General features: G+C 53.3%; 1 protein-coding gene across 1 annotated transcript in view; it reads left to right on the top strand.

The window, feature by feature from the left end:
- The window catches only part of SORCS2 (sortilin-related VPS10 domain containing receptor 2), a gene marked incomplete at its 5' end in the record, with an annotated part of 563,000 nt that overhangs the window by 81,199 nt on the left and 459,328 nt on the right, over positions 1-22,473 (top strand). The gene's annotated exons all lie outside the window — the stretch shown is intronic.

Raw genomic sequence — 22,473 nt, 5'->3', positions numbered from 1 at the left:
TATGGGAAGTGTGTGTGTGCATACTTACATGCTTCCACAGGGTAACGTGGATGGGGTTGCCAATGGGAGGTGCTTTTGAGGACTCATAAGACTCATCCTGGATAACTTGATTAACTGCTGAGCACAATTTCTTACCTCTAGTGCAAATTCATCTTAAAGGACTCCATGCTCATTACGATAAGATAGTATCAAAAGGCTGCAACAAGTTTCTCCAGGCTAGGAGAGGTAGAATGACCATGATAAAGAGGTGCCATCTTTGCTTTGCTGTCTTTAAAAATTTCAAAGCGCATATTTCATCTCATCTAAAAACTCTCTTGGATGCACTCTAAGTGGCATCATTACTTGATCCACCCCTGAAGAATGGCATTGATTATAAGCCACACTCTGATTTTAGAGATGTTAAGTTGTGGAAAATAAATGGAGGTATTAGAATCAATGAAATATGGTAATAATGGAATGTGCAGATATGTGCCATAGCACGCCAGTTTCTTTTTGTAAATGCATCCGGTCAAATTTATGTTCTGGGGGCTTAAGTGAAACGGGCTAGGACCTGCTGTAAATCACTAGGCATGTGCCCATGCAGGCTTCCTCAGAGGTGAAACCTTCCAGCTCACTCTGGAGAGCTGGCCTGGGAAGCATCTTGCGGGGGAGTGGGGCACCCCACCGGCGTGAGATGGAGCTTGGGAATTTCCAGGGGATGGACAATTTGCAAAGGAACAATACCATCTGTGGCACTGCAGCCTTCGATAATCGCAATCAGATCTTGCGCTTCAGGGCGTAAGCTGAACTCTGGTGGAGGTGGAAAGGAATGTTTCTTCAAATAGAACCCTGCAAAAGTTTCCAGAGCATTCCTGCTCCAACTTCCCCCGCCAGCACAGGCTCTCCAAGACCCTCTTTGCTCTGCAATCATTTCTTCTCACCCCTGAGGGCTGGTGATTCTCCCCCAGTGGGCCCTGGACCCATGTGGTGGAGTTCGGGGATTTGCCACATGGATCAGAGCTACGGAGCGGGAGGCTGCAGGGTTGTTTCTGGGTAGGGGGCTGCTACCTCTCCATGTGCCTCAGTGGGCTTTAGAACATGAGCTTGCAGAGGTGGGGAAGGACTTCTAGTTTTCAACAGCATCTGGCTAGCAGCTTCCAGTGAGGCCCCTCAGCATCCCTTATGAATGTTTACAAAGACACAACACAGACACAAATGCATATCAGGGAAAACGAAGAGTAACTGACAATCTTACCCCCGTCAGGGAGAGAGGACCTGTCAATGGAAGGCTGGGGAAGGTGGATGGAGAGAAGTAAAACTAGCCCTCTTTGCTTGGTGTGCCCAGCAGGAAGCATCTCAATCCTTGTCTCAGTCCTCCCTCTGTCTTGGGGACCATGGCATAACCCAGCTGAAAGTCACTTGCATCCATCACCTTGCTGAAGGGCTGCTTCTGGAACATGGGTGTCTGCCAGGAGTGGGCTGAGGCTGCCTCCATGGCCGGAAAGGAGGCTGAGGCAGAGAGAGAGAGAGACTCAGGTGTGCCCAGTAATCAGCCCTCAGCATGTGGGGGTGGATGTCTGGGGTAAGTGGACACGGAGGACCCCATCCTTCCACCTCTGCACCTCTACTGAGAGACTGAAGCTTTCGGAAAGGAATGGGGCTGGCCAGGGATTTCCAGGAGGCATGCAGTCTGCAGGAGACAGCATCCTGAAGAATGAACGCAGACTGTGGCTTCAATGTGGATTTGGAACTGGATGTCTGGCGTAAAAGCTGGCTCTGTCATTTGAAAGCTCTGTGGCGTTGAACCTCAATGTGCCCAGCTGGGAATGAAGCTTGGAGGCCGTGCCTCCCTCCCGCAGGCTGCTTAGATGCATTTAGTACCCCAGGGATTGGTTCAGAAGTGAGCTTGTTATGTGGGTTGGGGTGTCAAGGGGATCATGCTGGGGGCTCTGACATGGAGACAATGTGGCCTCCAATATCCCTCAAAGGCAGGACAGACCCCTCCCTCTGCCTTGGACACTGCATTTTAACATCCCTGACTCTAGGTTTGCAAACACACGTGGATCTCTTTTTCCTCTCCTTGGCCTGGATTTTATGAACTTGGCAATGTTCCCTCCTGTGACCTTTCACCCTCTCTCCTCTCTTCCTGGCATCCAATCTGTTCATCCAGCTCCAAAACAGATCCGGCTGGATAGACATTAGACTGGGAACCCCTTTCCCCACAGGGAGATGCTGTGAAGTATTGAAAATACTGAGGTGGGGAACTTTGGGTGCACTGGTTTGGAATTGTTGGAAGAGGGCTCCACCTCATTTATCCATCATGGGTGAGGGAAGTATATTAGTCCTTTCCCGTGCTGCTGTAAGGAAATGCCTGAGGCTGGGTAATTTGTAAAGAAAAGAGGTTTAATTGGCTAAGGGTTCTGCAGGCTGTATAGGAAGCATGATGCCAGCATCTGCTTGGCTTCTGGGGAGGCCTCAGGAAACGTACAGTCACGGTGGAAGGCAAACAGAGAGCCAGCACCTCACATGGCTGCAGCCGGAGGAAGAGGAAGAGTAGAGAGTGGTGCTACACACTTTTAAACAACCAGATTGTGTGAGAACTCACTCGCTATCACGAGAACAGCAGCAACAGGGAAATCCGTCCCCATGATCCAATCAGCTCCCACCAGGCCCCACCTCCATCATTGGGGATTACATTTCAACATGAGATTTGGGTAGGGACACAGATCCAAACCATATCAAGAAGGTTTGTTTGTTCATTTGTTCGTTCGAAAGTTGTGTGTGTGGAGCCTGCTCTGTGTGGGCCTGGTGTATCCCACATCAGTGTCTTCCAGGGGAAGGGGTGTCAGGCTGACTCAAAGGGAGATGGGGAGTCTGGGGTTCAGCTCCCTGCTCCCCCATCACGTGGTGCTTCCTGACTCTGAGAGCCGCGGCGCCCGTGTTTCCAACGTGGCGTGCCCACAACATGTGCTCTGTGGGATTGTCTGTGTGTTTAATAAGATGGTGCGTGTATCAGCACCTGGGCTGTCACCACCTAAGCCTGACACATTTTACTGCCAATGCGTTGCCTTTTCTTTTAATGATTTTTGATGAGAATCTCTCCAAAATGCATCATATAATTCTCCGGGAGTAAAGGGGCATCTTCGTGGTTGCCAGGTGTGTCCTAGTTGGGCATAAGTGTCTCTAGTTTGTGGGTTGCTGGAGGCATTAGAAAGATGATGTAGCTGCATCCAGCAGGCACCTGCTTGGAAAACAAATAGGATTGTTATGTTTCTCCATGACTTGGAGTCATGGTCAAGAGCATGAGGACAGAACTGTAGGGATAAGGGCTCCGCAGATAGGTCTGATCACAGAGTAGTTTCCCATCAAACGTATCCAAATAAACCTGAGCAATCAATTTATTGATCCTTGATAGAGTACCTATCATGTGTCCGGCTCAGGGCTGGACACTGGATGGTGCCTGGAATCACCCGTGTCTGCTCTGCGACGTTGCCAGAGGAGACTGGACTGGGTAAACGGGCGACTTTGTAGAGGCCGAACGTCCCCAGGCTGAGAGGACTTGGGTCATCGTGGATGCAGTTTGCAGATCTCCTTTCCTTTAGAATTTGGAGGCCAGACTTTCAGCCGCCACTTCTGTTGCTGCTTGTGTACCTGGCTCTAGAATTTCTTCCTCTGGTGATTTTATGCTTCTGTTCTCCTGTGGTCCAGAAACTTGGATTACTGTTCTTACTAGTGTTGCAAGCAGACTAAGAGTAAACGGTCTCTGAGTAAGGAGACAGTTCTGAGTATGGAGGCAGTTCTCCAGCAAGGTGCATGAGCTTTGATGTGTGGTATCGTGATGCTACTGTGCTTCCATGGAGGGTCTGACTCTTGCCTGTCTCATTTATTCAATCATTCATTCATCAAATGTATATTGAGTACACACTCTGTGTCAAAAACCTGGGATTCCTAGTCCCCGAAAAAAGAACGCAAGATCAAATGCATCCAGGCAAGTGCCTGGACTGAGGCTTGGAGAGTGTGAGAGGGCAGAGTAAAAACTTCGGGCTCAGTGGGGAATCGTTCTGCTCATGATGTGTAACGGGGGCAGTTTCTGCCAGTTACTGGAATGTAACACACGTCCCTCTGTGTGAGCTGAGCAGCCACTGTTCCAAGTTCCCTTCCAGCCACCAGCCCCGCTCGTAGCCTCCGTGGCTCCATAGAAGCCCTGGCTTGGGGGCTGTCGCCTTCAGTCCGTGTTGCAGGTCAGTGCGTGGATAATCCTCTGGTTGCTGCTGAGATGTCTGGGCTGTGGAAGAGATTGCTGGGAAGGCAGCCTGCCCGCGCCCTGTGCTGAGGGAGTGCCTGGAGTGCGGGAGGCCTGGGACCCCCATCTCAAGCTCTTCCCTCCGATAGACAAGGCAAGTCCCCAGCTCCACTTCGGGGCAGGCGTCCTTCCGCTTCGGGGCAGGCGTCCTTCCACTCGGGGCAGCTGGAACGGGCTTCATGTTCTGTCTGTGCTGTTCAGCCCGCAAAACCAAGCCGTCTCCCCCTGGCCAGCCCCCTTGTCCTGATGTAAAGGAGGCCCCTGTATCTGAGAGGGCTGTGAGCCCCTTACTGCTGCCGCTTCCTGCCTCCCCCGCTCCAGGCCCCAGGAAATGCGCTGGAAACTCAGGTGGGCCTAATTCTTGGCCTACAGCACTTTGCACCCAGGGAGCTTTCTAAAACCACTTCCCCGCTTGGAAACTTCCAGCCCTCCCGGACTTCCAGATGAAATCCAAGCTCCTGAACGTGGCTTAGACGGTGGGCCAGAGCTGACTTCATCTCCGTCTACTTCCCCTCCGGAACTGTCTCTCCAGCCACACCCAGTGGAGCAGAAGAGCTTCCATTCATCACGCGCCAGACCCTGTGCTCAGAGTTGATATGCATGGGTGCAGCCAACCCCATGGGGAAACTGAGGCACAGAGCTCCTCCCAGTGGTGGGGCCAGGATTGGAAGGCAAGCCATGTGGCTCTAAATCTCATGACCAGTGGGCTGTTCTGTCCACACTAGAGTGACCCTGTGGCTGTTTCCTGCTTCTGGGCTTTTCAACACCTTGACTATGTTAACTGTCCAGCCCCAGGACAGGAGAAATCTCCTTCAGGAGGCTCTCCCTGCCCCCAAGGCCTGAGAGGGTCTCTCCTGGGCTCCTTTGGCTGTGTATGGAGCGTGGGTGGGTGGGGATTCTTTTTTGCTTCCAAAAGCTCAGTATAAACTTTCCTGCTGTGAGGAAGGAGGCAGGGGCCGGAGGAGCGGGAGAGGAGGTGAAGGCAGAGGAGAGAAGGGGGCTCATTTCCTTAAGTACCAATATTCCATGGAGGAGAAGGAGCTTTAAGCCAAAGGTCTCTGCGACCCTGGCTGCAAATGGTCATCCCCATCCCCACCTCGCTGAGCGGGGGTCTCTGCCTGCGTGTGTCCCACACCACAGCAGGGATGAGTGGGTGTGCAGCCTCTCCCCAATACAGATGGGCTTTCTGTGAAGAAGACGAGAAACACGGCCCCAGTAAGGTAACCAGGAGTCCTGGGGAGAGAGTAGAACTTCGAGGATCCGCAAGGTCCTTTGGGCTTGGGAATTTCTGGGGCAGGGTAAAGCTTCATGATGTGCCGGCAGAAACTGTTGATTTGCTTGAAAGTGAGGGAGAGAGATGATTGGATTAGATTGGGGAGGATGAATTGCTGCCTGTGCTCTGAACACAACTCCCTCCGACTCTGAGCTTCTGGGAGCAAAATAATTTGGGGGTGGCCGCCCACCCTGGCCAGTCGGCCTCTGGAGGCCCCGTCCTGGGGTGCTCAGAGCCAGCCTGCCCACCGTGCCCATCCTCCTGCAGAGCGCTGGGTGCAGACATTCATCTGCTTGAAGCTCCTCATCTGTGCAGTGGGGCTTTGGACCTGATGGTGGCTGGGAGTGCCTAGTGGGAGATTCTGCAGCTCTGCAGAGTTCAGAGACAGCACTGGGGGAGGCTGTACCCATGGCCCTGGACGTTGCAGTGTGCAGGAGAGCGTCTGAGCATGCCTTGGCTTGGCTTGTGGGTACCTTGTAGTGGGCCTGATCATTCTGCCTGTGACAGATGAAGACATTGAGGCACAGAGAGGCTCAGCAATTGGCTGAAGATTGCAGAGCAGCGGCAGAGCCAGGTCCCTATCCGGTGGCTCCCTGGTGCCCTCTTCTTCATCTACAGCCCCACGCTGCACCCTGGGCCCAGCAGGAGCTTGTTCATCAATAGCGTGTAAGTCCCCACCTGGTAGGGAGTGCTGCATGGACATTACAGCCTCTTACACGGGCATCCCTCTCTCCTCTGAACAGCCTGGAGTCTAAGTGCGTTGCCAGCGCTGATGTCTACCTGGTTGGGATGAGTTCACCGAGTGTGACGGGGTCTTCATTCTTCTTCATCATGAACTCCTCAGGCATCACAGGGCTTTGCCTCTGTTTTGTGAGAGGGGCTGGGGGGCAGACTATTGCGACGTCCCAAGAGTTGTTCATGAGGAAGGCAATTTCCGCACAGCACAAACAGCCCAGGGTCTGCTTAGCCCTCCCTTGCCCACAGGTCCAGCTCTGTCTGTTGGGTGATGTTGACACAGGGCAAGGTGCCGGCTCTGCAGTGTTAGCGTGCCCAGTGTACATCTGTTTCATAGACCCGGTGACATTCCTCCTGGCCTGCCTTCAGCAGGCGTCTCCGAGCGCCTCTGATGTGTGGGCCCAGCACATGCACTCATGGGACCAGCTGTCCTCGGATGGGACAGGGACATCCAGCACAGAGAGCAGACTTACTTTGTGTTCTGTGGTTGCTGCCACCAAATGCTCCCTGTTTTCAAGCACAATGGGTCAGTTGGGATGCAGGTGCAGATAAAAGAGACCCCTCTAGCTGGCTTACCCAGAAGGGATCTGACACAGGAATGACATGCTCTCAAAACCCTTAGAAAGGCTTGAGGAGCAAGCTGAAGCCTGAATCTCCTAGACTGGGCTTCCAGAAACACCTGCAGAGCTGGCCACAGTCAGGAGGCCAGCCATTGCAAGTCCTCGTACAGGGAACGACCCTTGAATCCACCATCTACCCCTGCAAAATGAATACTCCACCCACCACCTAATTTAAGTTTTGCTCCAGTGCTTCCTATGGGAGAACTGAAATCAGCTGTGATCCTAGCTGTTTGCAAGGGAGTTCTGGAAATATAGTTTACACATTTTTCTGTATTGATACACCCCTCCTCCCTTTTTTTGGTTGTTGTTCAAAAAGAGGAATTGAATGGCTTACAAAGATATAAAAACCGTGTAAAAATAAAATCTGCAAGAAAAAAAGGAAAAAATCAGAAGGAGCTAGGGACAGGCTCAGTACATAAAATACTTGCTTGTTGCTAAACGTGGGACAAAATTTGTTTCTGAGCTTCCCCACAGCTTAAGTAAAGAGGAAAAGATGAAGAGATCAAAGTAAACCAGTTGCTCAGGAGAGCTTTCCTGAACCGGATGGTGATGTCAACGGCCACGGGGCTGATCCCATACTCTTACAATAGATGCAGTGGTCAGTTCCATTTTGCTGTTACTTATAATGGCTCAAAATGCAGTTTGACAGCTTCATCTCCAAGCCTAGTTCACTAAGATGTCTCTCACAGAAACCAAGACAGCCGGTTCAAGGGCACTCTTCCCTGCATTATCAAGGCATGGCGCAGCCCTTAGGTTTGACTCTGTAAAGCAGGAAGTACAAGACTGAGCATCCAGCCGTGGAATGACAGGGAGGTGCGTGGGAAGGAGGGTGGAGCCCATTCATAGGTCTGCTGCGTTTGCAGAAACAGACGAAGGGAACATTTTGTACCTGTTATGGGTAACATTTGTATTTACAGCTAACAGGACAAACTATAAATTTGGGCAAAATATCTATTTCTGGATGCACCTCCCCTCCCCCACCCCCCAATTAATCCACCGTGTTACATTTTTGTAACTCTCAGGCAAAGGTGTCCTCATCACTAGGGAGACCCTTCCAGTTACATCCCAACTCCCACTGACCTTAAACTTCAGACCTCAAAGCTCTCTTTCCAAAAACTGGACTCCCATCAAATGGTGTCGGCTGCAGCTTCTGATAACTTGGGAGCATTCACGGTGCTATGAAGTTATCAGTCTATTCAGGCCTCTCTGTCTCCTTCTTGGGTGGCGTGACTCATATTTCCTAAGGACAAAAAAGTCAAAACTCAGGCAAAGCAGCCTACCTGGTCACATCTTCTACTGCAACTTCATCTCGGGTACCCACAGAGAAAGAGGGGCTCAACACACAGGGAATCACACGTGGATTTCTGTGTTCCAGTAGGAAGAGAGGCACTAGGTCTCTCCCGGGGCTTTTATCAGCCATTTAAAAAAATGACTGCACTCTCGAGAGGTGAGGATGGGAGGACTGGACCAAACTTGACCTTTGGAAAATTCCAGGGGTTTGAAACTGTTGTTATGTGAAAGAGGGTGTTCCTTCTTATTTAAACCATGGCAGGGTGAGCATTTGGGGAGCCCCTCTCTTTTACTTCTTACAGAAGGATAACCCCATCATCGTTCACTCACGGGAGGAAGTACTGCATGTCATTCTGGGAGGGCCAGTGTTTGGGTGGTGCGGTAAGAATATCCTTAGCTCTGCAAGGAACTGCCAAACTGTCTTCCAAAGTGGCTGTACTGATTTCAATTCCTATTGTCAATGAGTGATAGTTCTTGTTGCTCCACGTTCTCGCCAGCATTTTGTGTTAGTAGTGCTCTGCCTCAGTTTCCCCTTTTGTAAAATGCAGAAATGACTAGTACTGCATACGATGATTGTAGCAAGGGATGGATGCACTACAATGAATGAATGAATGATTGATTGATATAACCCAAGTACAGTGCTCAGCCAGCACCTGGTACCCAGTGAGGGCTTAGGAAGTGTCATTATCCAGCACCCAGTAGGCATGAGGCCAAGCCACACAAGGGAGTTGATGTGTGAATGAATACTTGAAGCCCTTTCTCCCACTGCCCAAAGAGCCCAGTGTGAGGACTTAATTAGTTGAGTACAGCCCTGCCGCACCACAAATGCGAGTCACGTGTCTGAGTGTGCCCTGCCCACGGTATCTCTAAATTTTTGAAGCACAGCCTTGTAAAAGGAGAGCTATGATAAAACCCGGCAGAAGGGAGGGCCTGGAGGCCTTCAGCGTTATTCATGCTGCACAGAAGTTTTTCTTGTCAGCCTCACTGATGGAAGCAGAGCATGGGATCACTTGCCACAGCCATGTTCTTGAGAAGGGGCTGCTGTTTCAGCGAGAAATCGTTCTCTCAGGCGGACCATGTTGCCCATCTCTGCTTGTCAGTAATGGTGGCTGACATGTTGGCAAAACTCCCTCATTTCTCCGTAGCCCCATCAATCGGGACGTCCCCTCCTCCAGGCGTCTAACTCACGAGGGGCTCTGTCCTGCAGCTCTGCTCTGGAGACCTTGCCCTTTCTCCCGCCTGCTGCGTCCCCTCTGCCTCCAGCACGTGGGCCTTTCTGTCCTGCCGCTGGGCTGTGAGTGGGTCCAGTTGTCCTGCTCTTATTCTAGAGCCAAACAAGAGTGTTCCATCCTTTGTATGTCTCTGGTCACTGCCACGCACGCTCATGTCATTGCCATCTGGTTCTTGCAAACCAGACAAACCTGCGAGCCTCCGTTGGGCCGTTTGTGTGGGCAATGAGTGGCCAAACCTCAACCTTGATGGCAGCCCAGGGGCTGCAGGCTCCCCCGTGAGAATAATTATGTTGCAGTCCTTCCTTCCTCTCACCTCGTGCCCTTCCCTTCTGGTTTGATCCTGCGTGCTAATCACAGCCGGGGCCTCTGAGGTTTCAGTGCCCTCTGTGGGCGGGGGCTGGGTTCCTTCTTAGTCCTTTACATGTCAGAGATGAGTGCCGTGGGACCGCATTTTCCAGGACTCGTGCCGTGGTGGCTGGCTTGCACTCCCAGCTGCCCGGGCACATGCCAGTGTGCGGTGGAAACTCCATGCACCCACTCCTGAAATTGCTTCCCTTGCCGCCCTGCCTCGTGGAGCTCCTGAGGGGAAACGGAACCTTGCTTGGGCCCCCACTTCGCTCCAGACTCATTCTAACCACAGGACCTGGTTTCTACTGTGGTCTTTCCCACAGAACTCAGCCCCAGGCCACCTTCATGGCTCGGTTCTGGTTCCCTGGGAGGGAGGCTGTCATTACAGATGGGAAGATGCTGTCAGTGCCGGCTGCTGCTGTTACCGTCTCCCTGGCCTCTGGGGGCTTTGCTCCCTAACGATATTTAAATATCGACATGCCGTTATTCGAGGACTTCTTTGAAGGTTCACCAGAGTGATAGACATGTTTTTAAGACAGGATCTTTTCCTCCACCCCTTTAAAAAGTAGATCACATTGTGATGTTTGGGGGAAAATCTCATGGTTTCAATGCATAAGCCTCTATAATACCTTATTCATTCTGAATGCAAAGAACTCAGGATCACAGGGTATAAATCAACTCAGTTTGGATTGTTGGACTGTTTTGTGCCATATGCTGTTCTGACTTAATGAGGATGTAGCTGTATATTATAAGGATCACCAAAGCAGCCTAGATCTGAGAATCTATTCTTAGCTTCCCTACTAATCATGGGGTGAGCCTGGGTGGGAGCCGGTGGGAAAGGGTAGCACAGCTGGTCTTCGGGTGGTGCCCGTCAGGCCAGTGGCTGTAGGCCCCTAGGTTGGAGGTGTTTGGTTTATAACACACAGGTGAGGAGGGAAGCTGGGGCTGAGAGTGGTGCGTTAATCTCACCGCCAGGCTCACGCAGCGGCAGGTGGTGGAGTTGGGATTCATACGCTGCGGGGTCTCGTCCCATGGAACCCAGGGCTTTTGTCAGCAGATGCCATCCACTAAGATGCTTGTCCATGCCAGGATGGCTGGGAAGGGGGGTTTCAGCATCTGGGAGTGAAGTCTAGGTAAGAATTTACTCATTCACTGATTCATTCACACTCATTAATTCACTCATTTACCCATTCATTCCTTCACTCTTTCACTTATTCATCCATTAATTCACTCATTCATTCACCCATTCATTCCTTCATTCCTTCACTCATTCCTTTATTCATCCATTCCTTCATTCCTTCACTCATTCCTTTATTCATCCATCCATCCATTCATTCATTCATTCACTCACTGATTCCTTCATTCACTCATTCATTCCTTCCTTCCTTCATTCACTCATTTCTTCACTCATTCACTCCCTCCCTCCTGAAACATTTGTGGAGTATCCACCATGTTCCAGGCACCTTTCTGGGATATCATGGTGAGCAAAACCGGGTCCCTGACTCTTTGGGCTTCGTGTCCAGTGGGGGAGACAGATACTGAGGATGCATGTGTGATATGACATAAAGTGGCTGAGAGTTGGAGGAAGTTAGAGGACAGTTTCCCTGCAGGAGAGGTTCGGGGAGAGAGTGACCTGAGGAAAAGGAGACTCTGATGTAGGCAGTTCTTTCCTGGGCTGCTTTGCAGGGGAGCAAAGGCTGCTTGGCTGGAAGCAAGGCTGAGGCAAAGTACCTGGCACTCAGTAGTGCTTTGGTAGGTGTTTGTGGATTGAATGGAGAGTGCTTGAAACTGCTGCAGAGCCTCAGGGTGGGGGTCTGGAGTGACTCCAGGTTTCCCAGCCCCTGGATTCGGAGTCTCAGCCATTCACTCCAGGAATGGTATCCCCCTCCTCTGGGGTCATTTGATTTTGGCCACTACTTAGAATTTTGCACAGTGGTCTCTGACCTTCTACTGTGCCTGCCCTTGTGGGGTGACATTGAGTTGACATTTCTGCAGCACAGCAGCTCAGAAAAGCACTGTGCAGTGGGCAGTTCAAGGCCAGGGTTTCCACCAAACATAGGTGGGGCCCATGCAGGAGCTGGGAGGAGTTGGGTCTGGCTACAGCATCCAGGTGAGAGGGTCCTGGGGAGAGAGGAGATGGAGGAGGGGGCAGGACCAGAACTCGGGGAGCCTTGGGCAGTTTTGGCTTCTCCTGTCCGTGCTGCGAGCCACTTAAGGACTTGGGCCATAGAAGTGAAGGATCCTTTGCGTTTTGATCTTGCCCCTTGGCCTCTAGGAATCTGAGTTTGTAGGATCCTTCACTGGTAGCCCTGATGGGATCACCAGGGATGGGGATGTACAGTGTCGCTACAGCATCTGATCTGGGGAGACCTGAAGTGCACCATTTGGAGCCATCACAAGGTCAGAGGATCAACTTGCAGGATCGCACCCAGGGAGCCTGTGAACAGCCACAGAGGGGGCAGACCATGCCCCCTTTACTCAAGCACGAAGCTCCTTCCCCGGCCATTTTCAACTGGGACAGGGCAGGAGGGCATCCTACTGAGGACGGATGTACAACAGTTATTTCTTTCTCCAGAGTCTGGGAGGTGTGAAGGGACAGAGCCGAGGCTGGGGTCAGACGGTCTGTGTTCAGGTCCTGGCTTCCCTGCACACCCACTCCTTGGCTTTGAGCCACTTTGTCAACCTCCCTGAGCCTGTTTCCATGCCTGTGAAGTGAAGTAAGCCGTGCATGGCCTTCAGTACAGTGCCTGCACGTAGTAGATGCTCAAGGAATGGCAGGGATGCTCAGTCCATCCCTCAGCAGGTGCTCCACGAGGTGAGGACAGCGTTTGACACAGAGGCCTGAAGGGGTCATGTCTCCACATCATGTTCTGAAGTCTAGAGGGTGCCACGCCTTGGAGATCATACAGGCTGTTTATGGCAGAGATGGTTCTAGAACTCAGGTCAGCTGGCTCCTGCCCACCGTAACAAATTGCTACAACCTGGGTGGCTTAAAACGGTAGAAATGTATTATCTCATGTTCCTGGGAACCAGAAGTCTAAAATTCAGGGGTCCACATGCCTGTGCTCCCCTGAAGGCTCCGGGGGAAGATCCTTCCAGGTTCTTCTGGCTTCTGGTGGCCCCAGGCATCTCTTGGCTTGTGGCTGCCTCGCTTCACTCTCTGCCTTCGTCTCCACGTGGGCTTCCTTCCTGTGTGTGTCTTATCAGGATGCCTGTCGTTGGATTTAAGGCCTACCTGGCTCACCTGGGACCATCTCCTCATATTTTCTTTCTTCTTCTTTTTTTTTTTTTTTTTTTGAGATAGAGTTTCACTGTTGTTGGCCAGGCTGGAGTGTAATGGTGTGATCTCAGCTCACCACAACCTCTGCCCCCCTGGGTTCAAGCGATTCTCCTGCCTCAGCCTCCCAAGTAACTGGGATTACAGGCACCTGCCACCATATCCGGCTAATTTTTGTATATTTAGTAGAGATGGGGTTTCACCATGTTGGCGAGGCTGGTCTCGAACTCCTGACCTCAGGTGATCCATCCACCTCGGCCTCCCAAAGTGCTGGGGTTACAGGCAGGAGCCACCACGCCCGGCCCCATCTCCTCATCTTGACATTCCTTCATTACAGCTTCAAAGATGCTTTTTCTAGATAAGGCCACAAGGCAGAGTGTAGACATTAGGATGGGGACCTGTCATTTAGGAGGCCACCATACAGTCCTCCACACTGTTCGCTATCTCATGCTCCACCCACCACTGCATGGAACGCCTGGTCGCAGTGGGTGGTTGATTTTAATTTTCTGTTCAGAGCATAGTTTTCCTCCCTGGAAGACATGGCTTCCACCAGCTGAGACGCGAGCCTCTCTCTCCCCATGCTTTCTGCCATTTGGCTTCCAGCCCTGCCCTCCAGACAGCTGGCAGAGGGGATGGGGAGGCGCCTATGCTCCCAGGAGGATTTTCCTGGGACCTCGTCCTTCCTTCTCACTGGAGGACAAGACCGCCAGCAGAAGCTTCCGGAGCACTCTGGGCCGAGTCAGATCCCTGGTTCTTTTAGTCTGGTGTGGGCTGCTGAGTCCGAGGGTGCGTACATGTGGGGGCCGTGGGCTGTTAACGCAGAGTGAGTTCAGATGCTCCTGCCGAGGGGGCCATTCTCTGATGCCCGGTGCAGCCCTGATTTAGGAGCCTGGCGTGAGGCCGACAGCCTGGGGCTGCAGTGCAGCATGGAGGCCCAGTGCTGGGACCAGCGCCACCATTAATCAGCACGGCGGCCGGCACCATGCTCCATGCCCTGCCGAGAGTCAGCTGCCCCGCTGGAGGCTCCCTGCCTGCCTCCCATCCATCTTTCTGGTGCCTCTTCGTGGTGGGTGTAACTGTCACCATCCTTGTTGTCCCCCTCAGTCCCCTGATGAGCTTGGTAAACAGTCTCCTAGAGTCACCAGCTGGGTCCCCAGGCCTGTGCTGGTCCTCACTGCATGACTTGGACCCTGAGTCTCCTCGTGTGGGAAGTAGGTACAGCCTCACGGTGCCTCCGTAGAAAGGGGGAGATAGAGGATGTGGGAGCCTGGCCAGCAAGAGCCGCTGCTGGGGAGAGGGCCTGTTGTGGGAGCAGCCGAAGAGCCTGGGGTGGCCCTGGGGCCAGGTGGGGGAGCCACCCACTTGGGCTGGGATGGAGCAGGGTGCAGGCGAAGGGAGACATCCTGGAAGGCAGCCACAAGGCCTGATGTTGGAGATGCACCATCCTCTCAGCCCCATTTCTCTTCTGAGGTTTCTAAGACAAAGAGTGGCAGGCTGGCTGGGCCTGGCGCTGGAGCTGGGGTCGGTCCCAGGACCAGAAGGGACATGGTCCCATTCAGTCCCAGGCCAGGCCCCATATCTTACTGATGGAGGACACAGGCCCAGGAGAGAGAGGTGCTCACGGTTGCAAGGGTAAGAGAGAGCTGGGACTCGACCCTGGGCCTCCTGCCTTCCGGCCTGGTTCTTTCCCCACAATGCCTCAGAGGTCGCACATGTTCACAGGCTTCAGTCAACCAGGGCAGATAATAATTGAGGCAGACTGGGAGGCATCTTGCGTCTCAGACCATGGAGACTGGGTATTGCTTTTCAGGGTACAGGAGCTATGGAAGGTCCCAAGAGGAGAGTGTCCTGACAGAGCTTCAGTAGCTGAAAGTGCATCTGAGTGAGGAGACACAAGTCAGCAGAGGCAGAGAGAGGGACCAGGACCACTGACACAAACCCTCCTTGCATGAGGTGGCTGCAGCCCAACCTGGGAGTTGCTGCCTCCTCCAGGAAGCCTTCCTTTCTCTCTTCTGGGTTTCCAGGGCTCCCTGTGCTGCCCTGGGTCACAGCCTTCTGTGTTGACTTCATCTGTGCACTCCCTGAGGGCAGGATTTGGGGTTCTCTTGGGGGTTTCCTGTCGTGCCCAGTGAGGGGTGCAAAGTGTCCTTAATGACCGACCAACTGGAAAATCCCAGATAAGAAAGATCAAGGACCCGCTTGCGAAGAAGAGAAGGCTCTAGGTGCCGCAGACCTTGGATAGCAGACCACAAGGCGAGGCCCTGGGAAAGGTGGGGTGTCTGAGAGGCTCTGAGGCCCCCAGGCAGCTGTATCCTGGCCCTCCTGGGTCCTCCCATCTAGATGCACCCCAACGCTTTTTCAGTCTGGCAGTCTCTCCCAGAAAGGTTCGAGCCAGGAAGGGAAATCGTTTCTACTGGGAGTTGGGTGTGGGGGCACATCGCCCTTGCCACGGCCCCCAGGCTGGATGGGAAGGGAGTTGGGAACCTTGTCTCTTTTGGCAGCAGGAGCCCCTGCTTCACGGCCACTTGCGTTTAGCAGGAGGGAGCACATTCGGGCTTGGGGCAGGGGCTCTGCCCCGTCCTCGGGAGAGAAAGTCTAATTTTACAAGTTTAGAGTTCAACCAGCGGATTGTTTGTGTCTTTTACTTTAAAAGGAGATGACAATACTGGCATTGACTATCTTTAATTTGACATTTGACTGAGAGAACAGCCCAGCTCCTTAGTGACTCTGGTGTACTGATCCCGTGCCGTGTGCGGGCGTGGGTCTGCGACTTCCTGTCTGGGGGAATGCAGTGCCACGGACAGACTCGATATGTTTAAAGGTGGTTTTTACTTTGAAGGAAAGGCTGTTTCTTCCGCTATGGTAAAAACTGTTTTCTGGTTTGGAGAAAAAGTGTGTAAACCCTCCACATGCGGGCCGATTGGAGCCCACCTCTGATCCTCATCTGACAGCTTCACCAGCCCCTCTGGGGTGGCAGAGCCCGTTGCTGGCATTGCTGACCCCGCCCTCGATGGCAGGAGGCGTCCTGAAAGCCAGCTCATGCCATGTGGCCTCCTCTGGTGATTTCAGACGGGGGTCCCCGGGATTTTGATGCAGGGTTTAAACACTCAAGAGCTCGGCTGCTTAACGAAGGAGTTAATCTGTGGGACGTGCGGTGACTCAGCCAGAACTGCCACCCACATCCTCAGGATGAGCACCTGAAGGAGCAGGCCAGCTAGACCACGAGAACTTGAACCTCACGCCACACTGCGGTCTGAAATTCGGTGCCTTGCCAAGACGTGGGGGCCCCGTGGTCCCACCTCCATGGTGAACGTCTTTCATTTTGGAAGCTATAGAGGCCAAGAGGAGAGTGAGGGGCTCTGTATGTGTCAACTGGGGCTACTGTAAGGAAACACCACAGACCAGGCGGCTTCAACAACAGAAATGTATTTCTGGTGGTCCTGGAGGCTGGATGTCCAAGATCAGGGAGAGGCAGAACTGGCGTCTGGTGAGGACGGCTTCCTGGCTTGTAGATGGCAGCCTCTTCACCTGAAGGGTGGGGGAGGAGGGGAGGAGGAGGAGGAGACAGAGGAGAGAAGAGAGAGAGATCGCGTCCCACTTCCCCTTCTTCCAAGGCCACAGTCCTGTTGGATTAGGTCCCTACTCCTGTAACTTCTTTAACCTTAATCACCTCCTTACAGTCCCTGTCTCCAGATACAGTCACATTGGCAGTGAGGGCATCAGTACAGGAATTCGTGCAGGGGTGGGGGTAGGGCACAGTTCAGTCCGTCCTCAGCATGAACCCTTTTTGTTTGAGGTGGCTGCTGCCCTGAATAGGTATCACTTCCCCCAGGAAGCCTTCCTGTCTCTCCTCTGGGTTTCCATGGTGTCTGTGCCACTTCCTCCAGGAAGCCTTCCTGTCTTTCCTTTGGGTTTCCATGGTGTCTGTGTCATGCTGCCCTGGGTCACAGCCTTCTAGGTTGACTCTATTGATCAACCATCCCTCCCCCCGGGCTTGGCACTAGATTTTGGCAGAGCTAGCAATGGAAAACACCTGTTCAGTTCATCCAGGTGTAGGTGATATATGGATGTCTGTCATCTAGGGAGCTCAGATGCAGTTGAGGAAGCATTCCAGCAGTTGAGTGCTTTCAGGGTTATGACTGAGGTTCCTTCCCTCCGGTCCTCTGCAGATGGAGGTCCCCACTTGGAAGATCCTCTTTTGCCTTTGTCTGACTCACTTCTCCCTGGGAATCAGTCTGGGGTTTCCTCCTCCAGGAAGGCTTCCTGGATTTCACAGCTTGGAGCACACTGTGCCATCTCTGACATTACATATCCGTGTTTGGTCCCTTGCAGGCAAGGCCTGGCTGTCATCCCCATTGTTTTGCAGAGCCTGCCACCCTGCCTAGCACTGAGTGGGCGCTCAATCAATATCTGCTGATGGGATACAGGCTCCTAGTGCCTGGAACAGTGCTGGATGCTGGGGGCACGTGATGAATGTTTGATGAATTGAATTCATTGATGTCAGCACTGTGGATTGGCAGCAGCTGCTACAGAGACCGAGTTGCAGTTAATAAAGCCCTCCCAGACCCGGGGCACAGGTAAAATATCACAATTTATGGAAAGCTTTTCATTAAAACTCTGCGGGGAGTTTCCTTCAGTATTAGCATTTGTCAGACTCTCCTATCAGCAGCGCTTCGAGGATAGAAGCTGTGAGCTGCAGAGGCGGACGTGGGTGAACAAACACAGGCTATTTGCACATCCCAAATAGAGACGGCGGTTGGCTTGCGGCCCATCCTCCCGAGATGCTGCAGGGCCTCACCCTTGCTTATGCCTTCAAAGGACCCTGAGACATTCTGCGTCGCCATTGTCACCGGCAGCACCCTGATTGCAGCCAGAGGACAAGGACAAGAGTCCCCTTCCGATGGCTTGAAAAGCCGTCCTCTGAGTTGGCCCCAGCACTCCCGGTCTGTGAGGGAGGACACCGCACAGGAGGGCTGGGGAGACCTTTGCTGCCTCTGAGTGGCTCTGCACCAGGGGACTAACATGAGGGAGACTGCAAGCAGCTGAGTGACCTCGGGCTGGCAGGAAGCTGACGGCTGACCCCAGGGGAGGTGGGTTCACACCACACTGCCCAGCGCCCTTATGTATTAGTCAGGACAACCCACGGCAGCCCTCGTAACAAACACATCTCAGTGTCTAACAAGAGCGCCCGTCTACCTGGCTGTCAATGGGCCGGCTGCTCTCTGAGTAGTGACCTGCCATCTGGACCCCTTCAGCTGTGGGTGCCACTGTGTGTCACCTTAACTTCGGTGTGTGGACAGGAAGGAAACACACAGATGATCCCACAGGGTGCTCAGGGCTTTGTCCCCCAAATCCAGGTTCTTCTGGTGTGACTCGCAGGGGAACCTAATTGATGTTTTCCCTTCTGGGATTTTTCTCCCTTCTCCATGCTGCCAACAGAATCCTCCCTTCATTTCTCCAGGTCTGTTTTTTTTTTTTTTTGAGACGGAGTCTTGCTCTGTTGCCCAGGCTGGAGTGCAGTGGCGCGATCTCCACTCACTGCAAGCTCTGCCTCCCAGGTTCATGCCATTCTCCTGCCTCAGCCTCCCGAATAGCTGGGACTATAGCCGCCCGCCATGCACCCAGCTAGTTTTTTGTATTTTTTTTAGTAGAGACGGGATTTCACCGTGTTACCCAGGATGGTCTTGATCTCCTGACCTCGTGATCTGCCCGTCTCGGCCTCCCAAAGTGCTGGGATTACAGGCTTGAGCCACCGCACCCGGCCTTCTCCAGGTCTTTACACCCATTGCCCAGGTGAGGAAATTGAGGCCTAGAAAGGAAAAGGATTTGCAGCGAACCATAGTCAGTGGGAGCATGGAGGCTTGAATCCAGGTCTGGGAGCTCCCAGGGAGAGTTCCTCCTACCCCTCATCCATGTGTGCACACATGTGCATTACGTGTGCGTGTGTGTGTGCAGATGTGTGTATGTGTGTTGGGGAATGGAGGGCGGGGCTAGCTCTCAGTTGATTTGTTGACTGTAATGACTGCAGAGGCTGCATTCATTCCTTCATTCCTTCATTCATTCAGTGAATGTAGGTTGAGGGCCTGCTATGCTCCAGGGAGGGCTGAGGAGACAGTGAGGAATGGGACAGGCGTAGTCCCTGGCTGGCTGGCTGGCTGGAGAAGCCATAGTTAAAGAATGAATTCTACTGTTCTTTATTGAATTACCCCAACCTGATCACTGCTGGAAGGGAGACAGTCCTGGGAGCGTGTTTCACCCAGGGGTTGGGGAAGGCCTCTCTGAGGTGGGGACATCTTAGGGAGATGACTAAGTGGAGCATAGGACATGGAGCAGTGGGGACAGCATGTGCAAAGGTCCTGAGGTGGGAGGGACCCTGGGTGTCCCAGGCAGAGGCACCTGTGACATGAATAGAGGGGGGAGAAAGGGCTCAGATGAGGCAGCAGTGGGGGCAGAGCTGAGGCCACATAGCTGGTGAGAGGGACTTTAACTGAACAGCCGTGGGAGGCCAGGAGAGGGTTTAAAAGCAGGACAGGGTTGTGGTCGTTTGCTTTTCACAAGAGCTCCATGACTGCAGGTGCAGACGGGCAGCAGAGCCTGGGAGGAGCCCACGCCTGGCCCATGGGAGGCCTCTGCTGTCTGCACCAGTGCTGGTGGTCGGGCCAGCAAGGGGCTGGTGGTGCTGTGAGCAAGAAGGCGTTCACCATGAGGACTCCAGGGTTCTGGCTCGGTGGTGGCTGGTGGTGCCCTTCCTGGGAGAGAGAGATCACATGGCATTTCGGGCCCTGGGCTGTGGGACCCAGGCCAGCGTTTCTTCTACAGCAGCAGAAATGCCTCAGCGTGAGCGTCAGTGCTCAGTCAACTGCACAGCTGGGTCAGGGCTGCCCGCCAGGGGAGCCTGGTGTGTGAAAGAGCCTCCGAGACAGGAGAAATCAAGGAAGGGGACTGAGATGCCACCAGCAAGTCCTGTGGGCCCGTCCCTGTCTTACGTCTCATCTCTCCCTCCCTCCTCCCTTGTGATTCTCACCAGAGAATTCATCTGTATGGACATGGAAGCCGATATGCAAAGAGGAGGGTCTCCAGGGTTTTCCAAGGTCACCTAGCTCATAAATGACACAGCTTGTTGCCATTCAAGTGGGACAAGCCCCTCAACCGTAAATGTCCCCACAGTAAAACTGGGGAGGCAGCCACACAGGTCTCACGGTGCCAAGGCAGGGATGGTAGGAGATGGTGTAGGGAGATGGTGCTCCTAACTGTGACTGTTGTCTGGGGGAGGGTTCCTTGGGGCTGGCCCTGGAGGGGACCATCATGGGAAACCAGACCAGCCTCACAGCAACTGAGCTCGGCCTGGATCTCAGCTCTCTCCTGCTGATCTCCAGGGCAGAAAAGCTGGGTCGCCGCTTTGCAGTCCGTTCACCAAGGAGGCTTCCCCCGCGACAGCTCCTGTCACTGCATTAAGTGCTGGGGAGATAAGAAGAATCCAGAGGGCTGATCCGGGCACTGGATCTCAGGCAGATGCACTGTGGACCGTGGTGGTGGTGGTGTGTTCACAGTTAGTGAGCTCTGGGGACCTGGGCTTGGCCTGGGCAGGGAGAATCAATGTAACTTCAGGGTGCACAGGAGAAAAAGGCTGTGTTTGTTTGGGGTTCTCCTTTATTTACTCTTTTGACACTGACTGCTGGCTGTTAAAAGGAGAGAAGCCCTGGATCCCTAACTGGGAGCAAATCTAAAGGTTCTAGGGGCTTTGGTGACATCTATCTGCCTGTGTCCAGCTGGGATGGCTAGAGTCAGGCAGGGCAGGGCTGGGGGCCTGGGTCGGGAATCCCCTGCTGTTGTGGAGAAGTTGCCGTGGTGCCCTTGATGAAGCTGCCATGAGCACGGATCACACGTCTTGCCGTGAATTTGGACAGTGTGCTGAATTTCTTTTCCAGAAGGCACTTATTAATTAAAAAGGAAAAACAGCCCATGCTTATTAGAACATACGGAAAAGCAGAGAGAAGAAGAGTGGCCCATGCAGATGGCGTCTGCTGGGTTACCTCTGCTGATTCCCTTTGTCTCTTTCTCTATTGAGGAGTCTGTGACTTTGAAAATGGTGCTGGAAATGTCCCAGCCACCACCTTTGTCCCCTGATCGACTTCTCTCTTGGCTTCTGTCATACACAATCTCACGGCCTCCTGCGGTCCTTGTAGACATGGCTTTGTATAGCGGCCTGCATCTCCATGGAGTGGACATCCCAGAATGTCTCCGACGATCCCTCTGCTGTTGGTTATTTTTGGCTCCCTGCGAGTGTGAATGCACCGTTTGCAGAGTTTAAGATCCTTTTCCTAGGAGAGATACCTGGCAGTGGAGTCATTTGTCGAAGGTGGTGAATGGTTTTGGGGACCTGGGTAAAGCCAACCTCTTGCTTTCTGTAGGCAGCGATGGCACAGACAGGTGGGCTGTGCTGGGGGACACAGAGGTCTCCCCAGGCTGGTGGACACAGTCAGCGCCTTCGATTCTCTACTGGCAGTCCCTACGTAGAGGGCGTCTCAGTGCGTGGTGCCCAGCGATGGGCAGCCGCCTGGGGGAGCCTAGAGGCTTCCTTTGGTCACAGTAGAGCATTAGGACATGCCTGTATTGGCTCCTTCCAAACAAGTGTCTCTCTTTCATTAGTGCTTTTGGTGGTAACTTTTCAGCCAGGACTTGGCTATTCCGAGGTGCCGGCCAGCAGGGCGCATTTGGATGGTATTGCTTGCTGGGATTTCCCCTTTTCACCAAGAGCGTGTTGGTGCATCCACATTATTGCCATTCCCTTTTCCTTTTATTTTTATCCTCGCTCCCTGAGACTCCCCATTGGCTCTAGTGGTGCGTTCTGCCTTCTGGAAGGTCAGGTATGGCTGCAGCCAAAGTTGCCTCAGAAGCTGGGGAAGCAGTGGCTTCTGGTTAATTACGTCTCATCAGCCGAGAGGTTCTGAGCGTCCCACGTGCACACGCACCGCTGATGCCTGGCAGCTAGGAAAGACCCCATGCTGAGGCAGTGCCGGGGCGTGGGGGAGAGGAGGGTTTCTGTGGGCAGATTTGGGGTGGGGCAATTTCTAATAGAGGGTAAAACTGGGGTCAAAGCCTATTTAGGGGACAGATGTAAGAATGGGCAATTCTCTGGTGTAACCAGGACAGGGCTAGGGGGTGCAGAGGTGGAAGGACGGGGAGGCCGGAGGTAGGGCAGGAGGCCGTGTCTCCCCACAGCCGACCTTCGGGGAGCTGGGGCCTGCAGACCTTCAGATCATCAGAGAGGCCTCTGACAGTGCGCAGAGCACCTGCCCCAGGGAGCTCCTCCTCCATGTCCGGGGGTGCAGGGGTGCTCTGGGACTCTGGAGAGAGGACTGCTTTTGTCTTCTGGGCCCAGCCAGTACTTGCCATGGGCAAATCCTCCTAGTTCA

The sequence above is a fragment of the Colobus angolensis genome, unplaced genomic scaffold, assembly GCF_000951035.1.
Source record: "Colobus angolensis palliatus isolate OR3802 unplaced genomic scaffold, Cang.pa_1.0 Scaffold143, whole genome shotgun sequence".
Classification (NCBI taxonomy): Eukaryota; Metazoa; Chordata; class Mammalia; order Primates; family Cercopithecidae; genus Colobus; species Colobus angolensis.
This window is presented reverse-complemented; position numbering and strand designations above follow the sequence as displayed.